At 42.2% G+C, this 17,759-nt stretch overlaps 1 long non-coding RNA gene across 1 annotated transcript in view; it reads right to left on the reverse strand.

Moving 5' to 3' along the window:
* Positions 1–9,753: 9,753 nt before the first annotated feature.
* LOC132243341 (uncharacterized) overlaps positions 9,754–17,759 on the reverse strand; it is a 67,712-nt gene continuing 59,706 nt past the window's right edge. The window contains exons 2-3 of the long non-coding RNA XR_009454807.1: positions 15,466–15,763; positions 9,754–13,342 (exon numbers count right to left, since the gene is read on the reverse strand). This is a non-coding gene — a long non-coding RNA (uncharacterized LOC132243341). The remainder of the gene's footprint in view (positions 13,343–15,465; positions 15,764–17,759) is intronic.

Below are 17,759 nucleotides of genomic sequence, written 5' to 3' on the forward strand. Positions count from 1 at the left end.
CATCCGAATGTACCACGTAACAAGCTCTCAGCAAGGCTTGGGAGTTTTGTTCCTTGACCCTGACTCAAGATCAGTTGTTGGGCCTGGGCTTTGTTTGACCTTGCAAGGAAGGCTCACTTCTGCGGGCTGTATGCCTGTCCTTTACTTTTCAGTGGAAGACAGCCAGCAGATTAAAAGAGAAAGAGAGAGAGACCTTTATAACCTGCCACTTTAAAATTCTTCCTTGGCTGACTGATGTTCAGTCAGCCAAGGAAGAATGCAGCCGCCTGCACAGGGACAATGGCAATTTTCCAAAAAACACTTTTCCGAGAGCCGGATTTTGTTCGTGGTCACCAGCTGGGAGGAGGGCAACGCAAGATGCCTCGTCTTGAATTGCACAGTTATATTTCCATCCCCAAATACAGGGCCCTTTGTGGCCTACTAAACTTAAATGCTACTTACTCATTTTATACCAGAGGCAGAATCTCATTACAATGAAATCTGTCTTAACGGAAATCCCACTATTACTAAAACATTTCTAAGCCCTGGCCACTAGCCCGATGGACCTCACTAAAACAAAAGTCCCTATTAGAAAACGTTTCTCTACTATGGATGTCTTTTCCAGTCCTTGACTACAGTAGACTCTTCTTAAAACCAAATATTTCCTCTCTGTTCACCCAATGTGTCCCTGAGCTGAGACAAGGGTAAGCACGTAAAAGGGCAAGGGTTTACTATGCCTCGGCTTTTCCGTGCCCAGTCTCACTCCACCACGAAAGCTACTCTGGGCAGCTTAACCCTGAACAAAGAAGAGCTATGTTGCCCCAGTTTAGCTTTCACACACTGTAGGGTAATTGTGGGCACAGAAGCAGTTACTGAGAAACAGCCAAAGCAGAGTAAGTTCCCATCCTTCTCCCGCCCTGCGTTCATTGTAGACAGGTGAAAAGTTACCACACTAAGCTGCAGTGTGGTAACGGCTTGGGTGCCCACAAATAACAGGGGGTGGGGGATTGCTGTGCATCAGCTGCTCCACGATAGCTAGTATTCACAGAGGAATCTCGTTACAACATTTCAATACAACACAATAAACTGGGCACCCCCTAGAAGCTTGGTTTAATGAGATCCCAGCTCTCATGCTGGATCTGAGCCTAACAGGGATGGTAACAGGGATGGAGCATTCTTTGCTTAGTAGAGTCAGGAAGCCTGTGTTGTACCACTGACTTGGTCACTTCTTCCCTGGGAGCTTGATCATGAAAGGTGCTGATCACCTTTGATTCCTACAGACTCGAATACAAATCATGCCCTATTCTGCTAGGCAGGAGGAGACAATGCTATCCCAAAAAAGCTTGCAATAAGTAAGGCACTGCAATCAATCTGGAGCTCTCTAACTAAATATCCCTCCTAAATATCACTCATAATGCCGTTGCTTACACCTGGGGAATGTAAAATACTTCCTTAAAAGAAAAATATTGTTCATCAGCATCCCCTCCACTTCTATGTTTTTCTTGTTAGCTTCTCTTATTTTCATTCTCCATTTCTGTTTTGTCCCACTTCTTCAATCCTTGAACATTTTTATTATTATTCAAAGGGAAAGAAATCAAAATATCTTTCTTTGTCATTGTTAAAATAACCTTTTCATATGACTTTGCATGATTCTATGCATATTTTTCCATGTATGCAATAATGGCGCAATGGAAAAAATCTCACTGAAATTATGGGCTTTCCACTGATTTCAATTGGCTTTGAATTTGCTCCATTGATTTTTGTTCCTTTAACACAAGCAATTTGGGAAATGACAGGAACTGCTGGAATAATTGTTGAACAAATCAGCTTTGCTTGTTCTCAAAAGAGTTTCTGAAACATTTGAGAGCAGGGAATGCAATTATTTCTTCCTGCTTCCCAGATCCTTACAAGCTTAAACCTTTGATTGGCAGATCTAGTTAGGGAATCTTTTTAGGACTTAATCCATGGACCAATGATTGCACAAGGAGTGTTTGCTAGTGATCCAACTGTCTGGAGACCACATGGTGCTGGCTCCATCTCATTTCCAGCTGCTTGATCATACTAAAAGCAGCAAAGACTAAACTAAATACTTTCCCAGGCAAGCAAAAGCACTGTAGTTGCCACAAATATTACACAGCTGGGAATGGGAATGGGAAAAGAGTGGTCTTTTCACTCCCAGATGCAGAAGTAGATGACTCGGGTTGGGAAACAGGTGGTTCTTAAAATACTTGAAAGTTTTGGTGGTTTTTTTCAGCATTCCAGAGAATTTGAATTTTTAATCAGTTCTTCTCATTCAGCCAGTTTGATCACAGAAGCGTTGACACAAAAACAAATGCAGATGTGGATTTCAGTGTCCACTCCAGGACAAAAGCACTTGAAAACGTATCTCATTAGTAGGGCTGTGCAAAGCTTCGGGTAGTGATTTGATTCGGAGGTGATTCAGCTCGATTCGGTGGCCGAATCTCCAAATCCAAATCGAATCAGGGACCAATTTAAAGGTCCAAATCCATTCAAAACTCTCTGAATCTTTGGAAAAGATTTGGAGAGCTTTGATGATTCAGGCAGTCCCTGGTGGCTGCAGCAGAGAGCTGCAGCCAACTCGGAGCTGTAAGTACTAGGGGCGGAGGAAGGGGGAAGGGACCATGGGGGGACCTGGCCCCCCTTACTCCCCAAGGTCCTCCCCCCCTTGGCTAATTAGGACACTGTAACTAGGTGAGCTTCTCTCTCCTAAGTTATAGCCAGGCTTTGTTTTACATCTCCTGAAACTCATTTCTCCCTCCTGAAGAAAGTCTCTATCAGGTCCCCAGTTTAATTACCAACTCTCCAGACGAACAGTCTCCAATGTTAAGTCCACCTGTTCCAAGGAGACAAAAAGTCCAGAAAACCCTAATATTAAAAAAATAATCCCACTACAATTCTTCATATCTTCTACAGATCATTTCAGGCCTCACGTATCTTTCCTCTTCCCCAAACTAAAACAGCCCAGGCTCGTCTTTGAGGATGCTAGGGAAAGAAGGGGACTTTCCTTTCTCTGGATGAAAACACCAGTGAAAGAATCCTATGAAACCAACACAGACACCAGAGCTCAAGGCCATAACCATTTAATTCCCTCCTCACTGAATCACCTTTCCAAATCCCAAATCACTGACCCAAGCCTTCTTTCTCATGCTTCCTCCTAAAACTTCTCTCTCTCAAGATTTATCTTATGACCTCACCTCTTCAAGGCATGTACAATCAGCCCTATATCTCCCCTAGACTCACTCTTAGCATACCAACAAATCCAGCTTTTTTTTAGCCTTTCCCTTTTCCAACATGCACTACTGCCAAGTATACAATTCCCATCAATACTACACCTACCAGAATACCTTTGGTATTCTCAAGAACCCTTGAAGAACCAGAATGATCATCAGATAGGCACAGTGCAACTCAACTGATCCACTAAACCACATAATTTTAATTCAGAATCAACATGGCCAATTTGCAGAGACTACAAAATGTATTTGTCAAATAATCCGATAAAGAATTAATTAAATAAAGCTCATCATGTCTCTGCGGAAACAATGTAACACAATGAAAAGCTAAATTCAGAGAATAAGTTGTTTTCTGTGGTCTTTGAATTCTAGCAGTTGGAGGTAGGTGCATACATAAATGTAAATGGGAAAGGACCATAGCTTTTTCCCTACTTCACTAAAAAAAAGAGATGATGCAACTTCTTAAAACTGGAAGAATGTAGGTTTTTCCAAATGTTAAACAAAATTGTTCTGGGACCGTTGTCCGGGGCCAGAGTGTGTGTGCGGATCAAAGCCTTGCGGATGTGTAGGACTCTTAGGACAAAGTTACAGTGCTAGAAAGAATGAAAACTAATGGTAGATATTCTGATTATCATATTAATTACTAGAAGTTAAATTTGAGGATGCAGAATAAAGGCAATCCCTGAACACCACTTGAAGGAAGATGTGTTACTCATTAAAGGAACATGGGAATGTTTTGTGCTAATATTATTATTATTATTATTGTATTTGTAATTTGGATGCAAAATTAACATGTGCAGTTTCTCATCTGGGCTGGAGTTGCCATCAGACAGAGACACTTGGGTAGAAACATTGTTTGGATTTGGAGCTAATCGCAGTTCCCTGCTGCAGATGTTCTCAAGGCCAGTTTTACTGCATTACACTGCAATGGCAAAGGAAAGAGAAGCACTGCACGTGCTACTAGCCGTAAGCAAACAGCATGCTACACTGTAAGCTCACTGCAAACAAAAAACCCCTCCGTGGAGACAGAAGCACACTCCAAGCCAACCAAGTGTTTCAAAACATACAGAACCAATAGTCAGACAGGACAGATGGGGATCGATCTTGTACCAGTGAAAACAATGGGTGTTCTGCCATGCGCTAAAACGGAAGCAGGTTCAGGGTTAGATGAAGAGATGGCAGCAAACTTGCAAAATGAATTCAACTGCCACTAAATGCTGACTGGGGAAATTCAGAGTTGAATCTGATTTATGATAGTGTCTGATCATACAGCTCCAGGTAGATTTGGGGTGGCTGCATTAGCCTTAGATGATGCAGTGGTAAGTGAACTATACAGGTCATTTCTATAGGCTGCCCATTACACCAGAGTGATTGAGACCAGGCTCTGGCCCCATACTCCTTTAAACTCTAAAAATAATTAAAAGTAAGATACAGCTATTAGTTTTGCATCCACCCTGTCAAGACAAGTTACATATCTAGAATTACTGTGCTTCATGCTTTAATTGACCGTTCCTTATTTTAGGATATTTTCAATCTTAGCTGAAATTATTAATTGTTCTGTGCAACTTTATTGCTGACTGGACTTAAACCAGATCTTTTTATGCAGAAAGTTGTAGACCTATTGCTCAGTAAAATATTTATTAAAAAGCACAAGTCAAGGGAAGAATATTGGGTCACTATTTGCAATTCAGAATAAACTTCCAAAAAGCTTGGATAAAGTAGACACTGAATCCCTACATTTTGGGGAGGCAAGCTATCGCCACCCCCAGCATGCGCGCGCACACACACACACACACACACACACACACACACACACACTCCAACTGCAACAAATCTGCAGATATGCTGAGCACATGGTTCCTCATTTAAGAACAAGAACAAAGACCTTCATTTAGGTAAATAAGGTAAAGAACCTGTTTTCATGTTACAGGCAGGGAACAATGTGGTTAATTCACACCTTAATTAAAGTTCTTGTGGTTTCAGAAATCACTCTGGGCTTGAAGAAAGTGCCTGAAAGTGATCTTCTTTAGTCAGTGATGATCCGCCTTCTCTTTAACACCTCTCTTCTTCAGAGCTAAGCCACCTACAATTCCACTCCCAATATCCTATCTTCCTTTCCCAGCCAAAACTTAATAACAGCAACACTTAACGATAGCAACACCTACCGCCTGAAATAGTTTCACATCCTTATAGCCAAACTACTAGCTAAACTTACTAATAGTATTCGATTAAGGAGTAGGGTGCCATGATATATCGGCACTGTCAGTAGATGGTAAGTCCATTTGTTCTGGCACTGCTCTGTCATGGGATTGTTGTCATCTTAAAGCTGCTGTGGCTGTTGCCTGAAAATTTACTTGCCTCCTCTCCAAGGGCTGGAAAAGGGGCCACGTATTCCTTACTGGTATATCAGGCTGGAGCAACAACTTGTAAAACTGCTGTTTGCAACCTGCAGCGTGTATTGCTGATGCATTGATGGCAGCTGTCAGGAGCCCAAATCATAAAGCTAAACCAAAAAGCACAATGTCCCTTTATGTTTCTGCAAATCTCCAGTTCCCTTGACATCATTTTCTATCACTACAAGTATTCCAGTTCTCAGTGTCTTGAGAAATAACATGGTTTAGAGGTGAAAACCCCATATAATTGATGCTATCGGGACATTTATCAGCCCTAAACACACATCAGATTATGACATTGCAGACTTTTTCAGTAGCCATTTTTAACACCATTTTCCACCAACTTCTTTAACAGTATGAACCCAAATTCCACCTCAACTGCTTCAAATCAGACCAACCAATCTGTTGCTCATAGTCAGACATGGCTCTGTTACCTATACCATGCCCAGAAAAATAGATATGATAGTAGCTGCAGTATTTCAAATCAAAGCTACCTCAGAAAGTGAGATTAACGCTCCAGAATAAGTACATATTTTTTCCAGTCAACATAAAGAAATCTCCGCAGACTGCTCCTAGGGGCAATTTTTCTTGTGCCACCAACACAAAATCTTTTCCTTGACTTGGCCAATATTTTTGGCGTGCACAATGATGCTTGACAAAATTCCCCTTCTCCTAGTTTATTTGAGGACAGAAGATTTTTCAAGTGCTGAATCGCCTTCATGGATACTTTTTAACATGTCTTTTCTCATTGTCAGACTCCTTCAAAGCCTAAGGAATCACCATCCCTAATACTGAGATAATAATCTAACACTGAGACCTCCACCCTGAACTGATGAAAGGTGCTGAGAGCCATTGGCGATGCATAGGTGGTGCATGCGGGTGCATGTGCACCCCCTGAGATCGGCTGTGCACCCCTGGAAGCACCAGCAGTGAAACTGGACAGCGATCGGCTGCTGGGGGCTCCCCGACCCTTGCTGGTGATCTGGTGCTTGGGAGGCACCAGTCACCCGTGCTGAGAGCAGGTTATTTCTGTCACCTTCTGTTAATAACTGGATTTATTTTCCACAGTTCCTTGTTCTCAACTGTTGCTCTAGCACTTACAGTCTGCATTTTGTGTCAGACCAGATGCACTTTTTTGGAAAAACGAATTAGCAGGTAGAGCGTCCCACCCTGGACTGCGCTGTTATAATGTTATCAATGCACTAGGAAGCTTGTTTGCCAAAGATCAGGCAGATCTGCAAGCCTGAAATGCGCTAAGTAGCTATCATTTCTCTGGGGATACTGGGCTTATCTCTGGAAGGGCAGCTGCCAGCAGCCACTATGGCAATCATAATTGGACCCCCATCATAAATCACAAAGCTTCAGGCAAACTTTAAGCTTAGTTCAGGAATTCAGGTGTAACATCCATTGGAAACCCTAGTTTTATCTGTTAACCTTTCACTACCTGTTGCTTTTCGTTAGTATTAATAACACTTTCTGGAAATCCACCAACTTTTGTATCAGATTCCTTGTTCTGCCTGCCGCCGTCTCTTTTCCCGAACTGTTATTTGTCACTACATTGGTCACACAGAGGCTTCTGGCACTTTCCCATCTACCTAACAAAAAGGTAAGCTCAAAGCTCCACTGCCCCTTCCTACCACACCATGCAGACTGATTATTACTGCTTAAGGGCCTAATAATAAATGCATGAAGGTCTTGGAGAAGTGATCTTTGGATCAGGCCTTAGAGGACTTTTCATCTCAAGGCATAAACTGCAGTGGCAGGTTTCTGTTTCCCATAACAACAGATGTAAATTGGATTCTAATGATAGTTAATAAACTTAAACATCTCAATCCACCATAGATAAGATATATTTTACTCTCCTTTCTCATATAGCCCATCCCTCTGCTATCGCTGTGTGTACCTGAAGTCTTCTCAGGCTTCTCCCCTGTTTGTGCAAGTGTTTCATTGCACCGACATTGTGATGTCACTTGGACAGTATCTGAATTCCATCAACTTGCTGCCCATCAGAAGCCCCTTTATGCTGAAGACTGCTGACATGGGGTAGAGAGCTGACTGTGCTTTTACATTCCTGAATCTCAACTACCATGGTAGTTGGTAAGTTTTTTAATTCAAGTTGAGTTTCTGTCTGTCCAGTTTCTCAAACAAGGCATCAGTCCTTCAGTGATCACCCCTAGGGTGAGGGAAAGGTTCTTCAGTGCCCTCCCAAGTCAACGGTGAGGTTTGCACTGCCAGTCCCCATACTAGTCCCCTGGTGTCTAAATGTGACTGTGAGCCCACTTGGGGTTGCAGCACTTAGAAGTGGGGCCATGAGCCTCATGGAAATTCAGTGGCAGAAGTGAGCCTGCAAGCTCAGAACTGGGCTCTAGCAGAAACGCTGAAAAACTGCTGCCACCTATAACTGATCTGAATCTAAACAGAGGTCTTCAAGCTCCAGGGTATCAAGGCAGCAATTTCCCCAGCACTAAAACTCACATGCACGATTTTAAAGTCAAAGCGTGTGACATTTCCCAGCTAGATACAAGTTCCTGATTGCTTCAGTCTGCAACTGGTGTGTGGGAGCAGAAGAAAAGACAGGGGTTAACCCTGCTTTGAACTAAAGACACATTTTTTGAAGGCTGCTGCACAGAAGCATCTCTGTACCCTGGTGAGTTAGATTTTGTAAGTAGGCACCAACCTCAAATTTCCAGTCCCTTGATACACTTCCTGGAAGGCTTCGCATTCACTATGCATTCACAGCACATCTAAGATAGCAGCTGAATAGCGCAGTCAGTCAGGTGTAGGTGTGTGATCTGCATGAGCACCAAGCTGGAACTGAGAACTTTCCCGTCACAGGCCCTACATACACCGTTACTGTTTAGGCTTCTTGCGAGCACGATCAACCTAACTCAGGTCTTCCTTTTGTGCTCTGCACACTCTGTCCTAGCATTAAACTGACACTTTTGGGAAATCAAAGATCATACACAGAGTCCAACACACCACCCCCCCCCCCAACACACGCACACATTTCCTTTTTCAAAGCTTGTTTAGAAGCTCTCTTTCCAAGAGCTGTCCACTCCAGCCGCTCCAGCCCAGACCTCGGAGCCCACCTAGCACAAAGCTGCACCATCTTTCCTACTCTGGCCCCCATAAGTATATACTAAGTATTTGCCATTCCCCCAGCTTTCTCATTCTGTGCTGCTCTCAGACCCTCCTGGCTGCCTTTCCAATTTAGCAAGCAACACATCTTGCTTGCTCAGAATTTATAGACCTACTGGTTGGCAGGCTCGTGTCGGGCACCAAAAATGCCTCAAAAGCTCTACAAAGCACACAACCTCTGTGACATCTAAGAAAATCTGCAAAGCATTACTTTGTCAAATGGAGCCCCAAGTAGGTCGCAAGAAAAAGAATACAAGATTGCCTACCTCTCGTAAGGAAAGGATCGTGTGCTTTTTATGTGGGCAAAAAACACACAGTTTAATTAGCAATTACAAGTATCGTATGTCATGTGACAGACATGTTACCCAGCACAACAAAATGGATAATTTTCCCACCAGGTTGGGGAAAACACAGCAATAAAATAAAGAAGCTGAAAGCTGCTAGATTTTCAGAAGGATTTTAAGAAATCCAAACAACATGCAGAGCAGTTAACTTTCAGTGATGGCTGCTCCACATATCTTACTATGCAAAAAGCTAAAATGACAAAATTAATTAGCAAGCCACCTCAATTCTCCTCAGAACAGTTGCATTATTTATGAATTGCCTATTTTAGTGAATTCACAGAGTCCTCCACAGTTTTGGGGCCTGAACCTCAACTAAGCCAAGTTGGGGGAACCGGGAAATCTTTTTGCTGCTGAAAACTACAGATTTCAGTGGGATTCGCTCAAGGAAACCTGATTTCAAGACCAGGCCCAGGTGTTATTGTGCTGCGTTGGTGAGGTTCTTGTGTAGATGTGATATCTGTTAGTAGACCGAGTAGCTGGAAAAAAGTTCTTAGCAAGGTTTTGGACACAATCACCCTTCATCAGGCAATAGCGAGTCTCTGCTGGTCTGAGACTTCCTTGGAGTCTCAGACCAGCAGAAGCTCCCAATGCCTAATGGAGGGTGATTGTGTCCAAAACCTTGCTAAGAACTTTTTTCCAGCTACTCAGTTGGTCTAATAAAAGATCTCACATCTAACCAAAGAACCTTGCTTCCTTATGTCCTTAGACCAAGATGGCTACAACCAAAAACCCCAAAACCCAGCTGAGTTAACACTCCCATCCTTTGACAAAAATATGGCTATGTTTAATAGAAAAATCAAATACATAGCTACAATATTTGTCTGGATGTGCCCCATTCACAATGGTTGTGATGCAGCTTTTCATGCTGTGAAGTCTGGATCTTCCCCATCATTCAGAGGATGACTGCATGATTGGCTTCTGGCCTTCTGTTTGGTCTATTAGAAAGGAATGAGTAAACTGCAGATTTTGGGCAGAAATTCAAATCTCCCTCCTAGTGTCGCTGGAACATCCTTAATGTACATCCTTAATTTTAATACCACTGAAGTCAATGGGGTGGCAAATGTTACTACATCAAGATGCTGCCATACTAAAAGAAAGAACTTGCTTTCTCCCACCCTTCATCTACTTTTTGTACATAGACTAGACTCTTTCAAACAAGATTGGACCGTTTCTTACTTTCTCTATATTCTTTCTGCCACAATAAAGTCACACCTGTGATAGAGATCTCTCAGCACTACTGCAATGCAAATTAGCAGTACTAGTAGTAGTCCAGTTAAGTATATGTATTATTCTTTCTAGCCCTTGGGCCTTATATGAAGAGATACTACTTGCATTCAGGCTCTTGGCTGAGGTCCATTTCTGCTTGACAGATGAATAGAAGGCACTGGCTGTTTAAATTTGCTATCAAAGCTGCAGTAGGTTAGCACAACAGAGAGGGTATTTGCAGCCCTCACTTTAGGATATGATCGCCTCCTTGGAGACAGCTAAATAGAGAGACAAGCTAACCCTCATCAATAAGAGCTATATTCTATGCTGACTCACCTCCTGTGCAACTGCAAGCTTTCACATAAAAAGGCATGTTGAAAAATGATGGAGAAATCCTGCCTTCACTGAAGTCAATAGTAAAAATCCCATGAGCTCAGTAGCGCCAGGATTTCGCAAAGGATTTACTCTTGTTGGTTCTGTTACTTTTTAGATCATAGAGCTATCCACATTAGAGGCCACAAAATCTGAAATTAGATGTTCCAGTCTTCTAGTAGGAGAGCCTGGAAATGGTGAGATACTGCATATTTATTTTGTTTGTAACTTTAATCATACAGAACACAGGCACAAGCCCACACCAAATACTTGAAAAACCACTACAGCCATGTTTCCCTACCAAAAAACTGCCTGTGTGCTACATGATCATAGTGGTCAGGACTCACAGTCAGAGATTTTAGGCTAGATGGGACCACTGAGATCTTCCAGTCTGTCCTCTTCTATCACACACCTTCTAGTAATTCCTGCATCAAGTGCAGTACCTTTGACTAAAGCAGAGCATGGCCTTGCTCCTGTTTCCACTCAGGACAACAGAAAATCTTTCACTGACTGGACCTGTGAAGCAGCAAGCCCCATTTCTAGTGTTCCTTAGATATGGTACACCAGACATCTGCCCAGTTAGCTTGAGCCTAAAGCCACGCTGTTCCCACGCATTTCGTTCTCTGCTAACTTCTAGACTCATGGGCAACACGCAAGTGATGCCAGCAGGGGGGCACAACTCCGCGCCACCACAGCTGCTGCTGGGCAATTGGGTCCAGCTAAGGAAACAAGGAAGTTGGATACAATAGAAATAGTTTCAGAGCACTGGACCCATGACCAATGCCAGTGACCAATCCATGGGAATGGCAAAGTGAAAGAGAAAGACAAGATCCTAAATATAAGAACAAAAGAATTGCCTTTTACTTAGACCATAGGTCCATCTTGCCCAGTCTCCTGTGTCACACAGCGGCAGAGAGTGGATGCTAAAGAGAGAGTGAACAGGGTAGGACCAGGGGTTTTTTCCACTGCTCCTTTCCCACTTTCTGCCTCCAGCATTTAAGGTCTAGGAAGGCTATACCCCTTCACTCCCATGCTCAATAGCTACTGGTGCACCTTTCCTCCAAGAATTTGTCCAATCCGTTTTTGAATCTGGCTAAACTGTCTGCTCCACAACATCTGGTGGCAACAAGTTACACACTTGAATTATAAACTATGTAAAGAAGAACTTCCTTTTCTTAGTTTTAAACTTACTACCTATTCATTTCATTTTGTGACCCCCTAGTTCTTGTATTGTGAGAGACAGCAGGCATGTCTACATGTTCATTAATGCACAGTACTTACTGCACATTTAGTTTAGTACTTGCTTAATGAAGTACTAACTAAATGTGCAGTAACTACAGTTATTGTGCAGTAGTGCCAGTGCAAGGTTTTTTTAGTGGTGCTTACTGCGCAGTAACCTAATACTACTGCACAGTTGTGTATTGGCACAGTTTTTGCCTAGCACTCTACTGTGCAGTGTTATTAGGCTACTGCGCATTAAGGGTCTCAAATAGGCACATCTAGTAAGTAATAAATCCCAACTTACTTTCTCCTCACTTTTTAGTATTTTGTAAACCCTTATCATGCCCCGCCTCTTTTTTAAACGGAATAGGCCTTGCCTCTTTAGTCTCTCCTCTTATATTACTAACCATCCTTGTTGCCCTTCACTATACCTTCTCTAATTCTTATATATCCTTTCAGAGCTGTGCAAACTAGATCCGGACACAGCATTCAAGGTGTGGACACACCATAGAGGGGTATGATGATACAAAGGGGCACGATGATACTTTTCATTTTGTTTATAATTCCCTTCTTAATAATCCCCAAAATTATGTTTTCCTTTTTGATGGCAGCTGAGCACTGGAAGAAGATCAAACAAATTGCAACAAGAACTGGATCTAAAAATGTAATTAATCCTGAAGCTCAAGTTGATATATGTCTCTAAAATTTTCCCGCTATATAGATTATAGAGCTCAGTAGAGAACTTTTCAGAGATCTGTTCATATCAATAGGAGTTTCTCCATAGATTAAAGGTAGTAGGCCATATTACATAAATTGTCCCTTTCTTTCCAGCAGCCACAATATTGTATGTATTGGCAACGTTATTCCATTAGATCAGACGTTGTGGGGCAGCTCAGCAGTATTTTATATTGGCTCTTTCTGTGTTACACATTCATACTTGGTTTTATTTTAAGAATTTCTCTGACAGGAGTAAAATAAATTCCATGAAAATAGTTCAAATGCATTAAGTTTTTTCTGACACTAGCAAAAATACATCTTGTGGCTGTTTGAATGTTCAGCTTGGCGTCTTCCTGGAGCACTTGACCTACATCTTCCTCCCATTCCTGCTTTTGCTTCTGTGTATTCAAATTAGCTGCAAGGCAGTGATCCATTTTTCTATGTTTAACTGTAGCAGTGACAGTCTCTAATTAGAAGGAGGAAAGCTCACTGGCTCATCTTGATTTCATACTGTGAAATCTACCGTATGCTTTATTTATGCAATAAATTCAATTTCTTTCTTTGAGCCAGATCCTCAGCCGGCGTGAAACAGAGATCCGTTGAAGTCAATGAGCTGCTCCGATTTCTGTCTGCTGAGGACCCAGCCGTTTCATCTTATCAGCATTTTTTACCAGCTATTCTTTATGTGTGAAGATCTGATCACTTTGCCTGTAGCGTTCATCTGCAAAAAGAAGCAAAGCCCAGATGACCAGAATGGTGAATACTTTACCTATTTATGGGTGTCTTTCCAGATGAAAAATGGTATTAAGGAGTCTGAGTTTACAGTGCTTGGGCAGCACAAACATGTAATAATTCAGAATAATGCAAACTAGTCCCCATAAGAGCATGGGCCAGATTCTCTGCTGGTGTAAACCAATTTAGCTACACTGACTTCAATGGAGCTTTGTGTGTTCTACCAGGTTTTATACCATCTGAAGGTTGCCTTATATGTTGAAGTTTTCTAACATATTATACAAGAAGTCTAAATCATATACCTTGTCCCTTTCTCCAAGCCAGCAGATCTGTGCAATAAGAGGCACCTCAGAGATGAAAAGTAGCATATATTTGAGTCACTTGTCCAAAGAAGAAGACCAATTGCCCTTCTCTGAATTTTCTCTCATTCCAGTGATAGAAGCTCAGAACCAAAACTCAGGAGATCTGGGTTGTATTCTTGTTTCTGGTGCTGGTTTGCTTTGTGGCTTTCAGTAAATCACTTAGCTTCTCTGTTTCCTCATCTTAACAGAGGTATATAGTTTAGGATTAGAATTGCAGTTTAGGTAGGAAACAAAATGCATTATGTGCAGCCCTAATTGTTCAGTTTTCTATCATGTAAAAGGTACATATTCATAAAAAATGAAAAACTGAGTAGCTTTTATATCTATGTATTCTGACTCTTATGAGCTGTGCTGCTGGGCTTCAAAAAAGTGCAGTGAAGCTTAATACATTAATGTTAGAGAAAAGTGAAAAGCTATTACATTCCCAGATGGTAGGAAATATAAAATAACTGCTATTATTATGAACATACATTGCTTTAATCTTTACAGCAGTCATCTGATCAGGCTCACATTATATTTGATCAGATTTTTTCCTATGGACAACCACCAAGACTCTAGCTTCCATCGCCAAATGCACAGCAGAACACCTACTGACCATCCAGTTTCTTTCTACTCTCTTATCACATGCTGCCAAGAGTTCAGAGTGCAAAAGAAACAAGATACGTTCATATCTGAGTGATAGAAGTAGGTGCCAGATACCCACCTGAGTGGTACAAGACTTTCACTGTACTCCTATATGCTGGATGCTCTCTATTATCATCATCTATCATCATCGTCTTTGTCAACAATTGGGTATCGGTAAACCATGTCATTTCACCATTCCAGGATTTAATTTCCACATATACTGGACATCCTGGCTGGCCTTTTAAAGTCTCTGAAGCCAGCAGCATTCTACTCTTAATACTATGGTCCATCCAGTGGTTTTTACTCCACTACAAGTAAGCATGTCATATACAGTAATGGTAGGTCAGCCCTCAAATAGCTCTTCTATTTGCATTACCAAAGTTCTTCAGCTAATTAACTAATTAAACCTCCCCATTCCCATGTCAGGTTTACAAAGAAGTATTGTCCCCCCGTTTATCATTTTGGGATGGAGATGGAAACTACGAGAGTAAGAGCCAGACGGTTTTGAAGGATTTAGGTACCTAAATGTATTTAATATTTTATCCTGGAGTGGTTTGTGCAAAGCCATTCACTGCATTAGTAGCAAAGCCGACTTAGCTTTCAAGAGGGCATGAGTGTCTGATGCCTCCTGAATCTGAGGAGTGCCTGCAGAAGCCGCTGATGGCAGCGGCCCTTTTGGGGGGGGGGGGGGGGGGCAACAGCCCTACCGACAGCATCACTGTCGACCGTCAGGGGGGCACGTGCACCCCCATGCACCCCCCACCAGTCGCCTATGCAAGAGGGACTATGAAAAGGGTAGCAGAGCATGTGCTGATTCAACATATCTCTCACATAACCTGCAGCAACAGGGACAACCACTCTCTTTGTGATTGTGGTTCCTAGAAAGCCCCAGCTGCAATTTAAGGCCACCTTCCCACCAGAAGGCACTCAGGGAGAGCTGTGGTGCAAACATCACTTGCCTTCCTGCAGGCATGAACCCCAATCCCCATTTTTTCCCCAGCACAAAGAGCAACAAATTAGACCCCCTAATGCCAGGAGGGATGACTCAAAATCCCTGTGCCTAATAAAACCTGGTCTAATTCCAACAGATTCTCTTGGAAAACTCTTATCAGAGTCACATACTCACAGTTTAGCAGATGCCAGAGGGATACACTTGTAACACCAGCAACTGGATCTGGCTTCCACAATCTGTTATCAAGTGGCCCAAACAAGAGATGGTACCAAGGCCACAAAATGTCCTTCTTTGATTAAGAAAGGATGGTTTTTGTGGGAAAACAAAAGGCAACACAATAAGCCTGAGATACCGCCATGTCTTCCAGGTCAATCGCTGGACGTTGTTTCCTGTTCACTGTAGGTACTTCTGCATTATACTAGACTTTAACTATGTACATCACAATTCTGTCTGTCCCATCAGCTGCCATTATCTGTGAAGAAGAGGTCAAGTTTAAGCAGCACAGATCATAAGAGTCAGAATACACAGATATAAAAGCTACTCAGTTTTTCATTTTTTATATGTACATAATAGAAAACTGAATGATTAGGGCTGCACATAATGCATTTTGTTTCCTACCTAAACTGCAATTCTAATCCTAATGCATTTGCAGATTTAGCGGAGAAGAATTTCTGCAATGTAACCAAGTATAACATGCAAAAACCGAATGTCAGATTTAATCAAATGCGCCATGCTGAGTAGATAAACAGCATTTCCATTCTAAATTGGTCATTTTAATGTAGCCCATGCTAGGGTTTAAATTGTGTGTGACAGCATAGAGGTGATTCTCACCTCACAACATTTAATTTAGTATTCAGAATCCTGAACAGAGAAACAAAAACTCCCATTTTTTACCAAAAAGAAATGTCCCATGTTGCAGACATGGAGTCATGCTAGAGGCTGTATTTCATGCCCCTGACATCACTTTGAGATGTTAAAGAAATATTTTAAATGTTGTTTTTTATTAAATTGCACGTGATCTTTCACAGAAGCATTCGAACAGTGAATGAGTTCACACACGTCGCAACCTGCTGAGACTGTCCCCAATTCCAAACCAGGACTTTTAATAACGACGGGCGCTTGTACACATGATGGGGGTTTAGCCCTTCAAGGTTGCGTTCAATGCCTCCCTAAATTGAAACAGCGGGTTTTATTTTTTCCATCACTGTTTACACGGCATCGGTCTTAAATCTCATGAAATGCTCAGTGCACTTTTCACAGTAAAGTACTGCAGGGGGCGCCACATAGCAATCCACCCCGCTGAGCTCTTCATACTAAATTCCAGCAGGAGGCGCCGCACACCGCTAATCCCCGCTACCGACCGGCAACGTCTATAGATCACAGCTCGCTGAAATGTTCACATGACCAAAGTGTTGCAATTGAATTAACTTAATTGTCATTTAAATAATTTCATTATGTTTACACATATTTTACACATATTTTTAAACTGTTTTGAATTTTTTTACACCAATATTTTTTAATAGATATGTACTTTACTCTTAACTTTTCATTCCTATCTTTATTTTTATTCTTATCTTATTTTTCATTTTCCTATTTCTCTGTCATCAAGTACTGTAAACTTTATTTTGTATGTACATCGGCTTGGTTTTTTTAAATTTAATTCAAACAACCACACCTACAAACAGGGCGTTGAAATTCTCCGCGTGTTTATAACACGCGCACAGATCTGCGCCCCGTGAACCCCCCTCTTTGGCACCCACATTCCTGCAATCACATTCCTGCACTGTTGGGGGCCATTGTTTCATTCAGTGTTTCCCATCCATCCCCAGACTCTGCTCACCAACTCTCTGTTCCCATAGCCCCCCAAGTCAACCCTGGTTTCCTCGGGCCATCCCCCATGTTCTGCCCGCCAAATGCAAATCCACATAGCAATCATCCAAGCTCTGCCCCCAGACTAACAAGACACCTTCTGGCCTTCTGACTGCACCTGCTCCCCACCCTGGGAGACAAGACTAGTGAGCCGCTTCATTATCGCCTCCCTGCTCTCTGAACAGGGCACTAAAATTCTCCAAGCACTTATAATATGCTCATGAATCAGCACCCCATGAATTTCTTATTTCTTTGCATACACATTGGGCATTGAGTTAATGTGACCAGTGGTAGGTAATGCATTTTAATGTCCTTGCCCCATTTGCTCATATACACAAAACAAAGGAAAACCTGTAGACTTCAGCCCTCTCTGGCTCCCCGCCTCCCCCATCATCGCTGCAGCCTGCCCCTTCCCTACACTAGAGACAATGTACTTATGAGACAGACAGAAATGTTGCGACTAAATTTTTTTTTTTTATTTATAGAAACAACCAAAGGTAACTGCTGAATGGTTTAGCACTCAGCGCTGATCAGCCAGTGGCCTACAGAGCACCCTCTCCATCTGCAGCAGCCAGAATGTGTGCGGCCAGGCAATTCTG

Source organism: Alligator mississippiensis, chromosome 9 (genome assembly GCF_030867095.1).
Source record: "Alligator mississippiensis isolate rAllMis1 chromosome 9, rAllMis1, whole genome shotgun sequence".
NCBI classification, from domain to species: domain Eukaryota; kingdom Metazoa; phylum Chordata; order Crocodylia; family Alligatoridae; genus Alligator; species Alligator mississippiensis.